The sequence below is a fragment of the Sinocyclocheilus grahami genome, unplaced genomic scaffold (assembly GCF_001515645.1).
Source record: "Sinocyclocheilus grahami isolate Dianchi unplaced genomic scaffold, SAMN03320097.WGS_v1.1 scaffold415.1, whole genome shotgun sequence".
Lineage (NCBI taxonomy): Eukaryota > Metazoa > Chordata > Actinopteri > Cypriniformes > Cyprinidae > Sinocyclocheilus > Sinocyclocheilus grahami.
The window spans coordinates 615,247-618,999 of record NW_015505594.1 but is presented as its reverse complement, the minus strand read 5'-3'; positions in this window follow the sequence as shown (position 1 = coordinate 618,999).

Genomic DNA, 3,753 nt, shown 5'->3' with positions numbered 1-3,753 from the left:
GGAACAGGATGAGAACGCTGCTTTAGAACATTGATTTTGAAACTTGTGAATCCATTAGAATCGTTAGAAGACAGAATCGCGATTCATCTATGAATAGATTTTACTGTGCACCTGTAGTTTTCTCTTCCTCTTCTCTAAAGCACCCCAGCATGGCCTCGCCCCCTTTGCTGCATGTTCCCGGAGGCGGGGTTTATGTAAAATTCTGTTGTAGTCCCTTACCAGTCGTTTTTGTAGGCATTAAACTGCCAGAATTTTAAAAGACGATATCTCCGTTTGCATTGAACTTTCAGCTTTGTAACTTTGCAGATATTGTTTATGATCAAACAGCAACATTACACACTAACTAACATTAAAAAAGTGAAATCGCAATCAACCACCCCTTTAAGACCATCAACGCTTTTGTTTTCAACCCTGCAATTGATTTCTCTATTGCAAGCTGACCATGCGTTTAGTTCCCTGTGCCTGATATTAGAACAAACCAATCTGGATATACTGCCACCCCCATGTATTATATGGATGTAATCTATCAATCTCATACAACTGTTGGACCTCAATTGAATCCAATCCCGCCGCAGGCTATAAGTGAGATCATCCAGTCTGGATTTGCGGTCAAGAATTGAAAGGAAATTGGCCAAGATCAAAACAACAGCTGGTTGGACTCCTGGCCACAAATACGCAGGCTGCAGGCATTTTGTGCAAAAAATCCAAATAGATTTGTATTGATTTGAAGCACACTCCATCTTGTAGTATGAACAAGTGTGGCCCTTGACTGATGTGCATTGGGTTAAGGTCAATTGAGCACTTGCTGTGGCCTGTGATGATGATGAGACCTCTATGATGTATGAATCACAGTATCGACATTGAGTAAATATAGGCTAAATTGTGTACATTGAGTTACATTCCAAACTCCTTGACAGAATGAGCGATAATAGATATTTTTGGTATTGTTTTATCTTTCCATTGTTCACCACAGAACGGCTGAAGGTCATGGCATTTCCATCTCTATGAACATATAAACAGAATTTCACAAACACACAGATCTGACCTTCATAATGAGCCCTCTATTAATGAGATCTCACATTCACAAGGACACATAATTTAACCTGACATCCTTCAAACTGTATCTGATGAGAATATTTTCTATAGGCCTACCAAACTCTCAGGCTCATGTAGTTCTCAAGGCCACAATAAAGCTTTCAAGCAACCCATATTTATGGGTTTTTATATCCAGGATTCATAAGTGGAATAGGAGAAAAATCTTGTGTCAGTGAACTCAAAACCATACCTATCTGGGTTTCTTAATATAGATTAATCGGTTTATTAGGCTGTTTTGTGTTCGGTTAATAAGTTAATTTAAAAGAAAAAAAAAGAAAAAATCAAACTTTAATAAAAAATTTTCCTTTTGGGCTGTTATCACAAATCCCTCTAAAGATTTAGATAGATTAGATTAAACCTTTATTCGTCCCACAATGAGGACATTTCCATGTTACAGCAGCGAAGAAATATAAATCTATATAAAAACAAAAGAAAAATTAATTACACTATCAAACCAAACAAACTGCACAAATTGCACTTATATTATGGTAACTGGTTCACTGGGAGAAGCTCTGACTCTAACATCTAATATATTCAGATACTTAGGATGTAACAGTCTGTCACTGAAGGAGCTGCTCAGAGATGAAACTGTTTAATACAAGGGGTGGGAGTCGTTCTCCAGCAAGGATGATAGCTTAGCTACCTGCCTCTTTTCTCCCACCTCCTGTACTGTGTCCAGGGGCATCCCCAGGACTGAGTTGGCCTTCCTGTTCAATTTGTCCAGTCTCTTCCTGTCTGCAGTAGAGATGCTGATACACCAGCAGACCACATAGAAGATGACTGAGGCCACCACCGAGTCAAAAAAGGTCTTCAGTAGTGCTCCCTGCAATCCAAAAGACCTTAATCTCCTCAACAAAAAGAGTCTGCGATTTTAAAATAATTAAACGCGGCAGCCGTTGAGGCACGCGGGATAAGCAGCGCAACGCTTAAATGTGTCCATATAGCACATGTTCACAAAATAACTAAGCAGTGTAGCATCTGGACCACTCAAACTATGTAGTCTGTTAGACTAGTTTAAGTGTTTATGTAGTTAATAAAACCTTACTTGTATCACACTTGACGTGGTTCATTGTTTGCTTATAACTGGAGTCACTTAATCATGCAGATTTATGCTACAAGCTTTTGTAGAATTGTACAGTAAGAAAGTTATTTCCCTTAACCAGGAAATTAACGTTCTTAGAATTGACAAGACAGTTGACCCTGAGAGGTCAGCTAAATATCTACAGCGGATCTAAATATTCATAATTAATTATAACTAGTTATGATTAATTATTCATATTTCCTCATGAGCTGATTCGTTACAGCAGCGATGTGGAGCGCAAAACGCATTTAGAATTTGCAAACTATTCCCTTCCGGTCGCCAGGCTCCATTTCGGTATGCAACGAGGCCATTTTTCCACATTCAGTCTTCTTTCTTGTTGAATATCTTGTTTCACTTCGAAATCTGTAATTTTTGGGGTTGTGAATTCTGTTTATTATGACATATATTTGATGTTTTACATCAGTGACTGACGATGATTGAACGATTTCGATAAGGGTGGAACCTACAGTGGTGTATAAAGTAGGCCTACCTGAAAGCCATACTCAAGTAAAAGTACAGATATCTTACAAGAAAGTGACTTTGATAGAAGCTGAAGTCACCGTTTAGAATATTACTTGAGTAAAAGTCTTAAAGTATGTGATATTGTACTTAAGTATGCAAAGTATTTTTTTTATCTTAAACGTAGCCTACTTTTGAAAGTAAATGTAGCCTACAAGTAAATGCAAAATGGAAAAGAAGCAAATAAATATATATTTAAAAAATTCATACACAGCTTGAGTAGCAAGATTATGTTCAGTTTTAACTCTTTCTTCCATTTTGTATTTTTGGGTAAGAATAAGAAGCACTTCATCTGGTACTTAGTGTCTTTCATTCCAACATAAGAAATAATTTCTGGAATCTGCATCTGAAATAGCATTTAGTACTTAAACAGTTTAATATCTCAGAGGGGACATGGATGCATTTAACCTGCAGTTACAGATGCATAAATAATGTTTTGTTTTTAACATAAAACATTGAATACTGATATTTGAAATTATTTAAAACATGAAAAATATTTTAGAAATATCAAATTAAAACCGCCAGTAGGTGGCAGCAAGTGACTGTTAATGAGTGAGTCATTGAGATTCAACTGCTTCATTCAAACGGCTGATTCATTCAGGAACAAAGCATTTGACTGTGTTAATGAGTGAATCACTGAATCATTTATTCAACCGATTCGTTCAAAAAGCTGATTCGTTCAATAAGTAAACACGGTCCATTGCTCAGAGACGCAAAACAGTGCTGTGATCTTTGTTTGGAACTATTTTCATTAGCAAAATTGAGCACAAACAAGCAATATTATGTCTAAAATGTAAGTTACTTATTGCTTTACTGAACTTGTATAAAATGGTTATTAAATGTGTTAGCATGCTGATATCTGCAGAAAAACGGTACTCTTTGCGTGATATAGATTAAGTTAACTATATTAAATTGTATAAATATAGAAAGCATACAGAAGCATTTTTGCCGTCTACAATTTTGAATGCCTGGAATTTTGAGTTTTAATAGACTAATAAATCAACGTGCGTGCACTCTGTGTGTGATTTGGTGATATAGCCTACTTGATAATGTCAGAT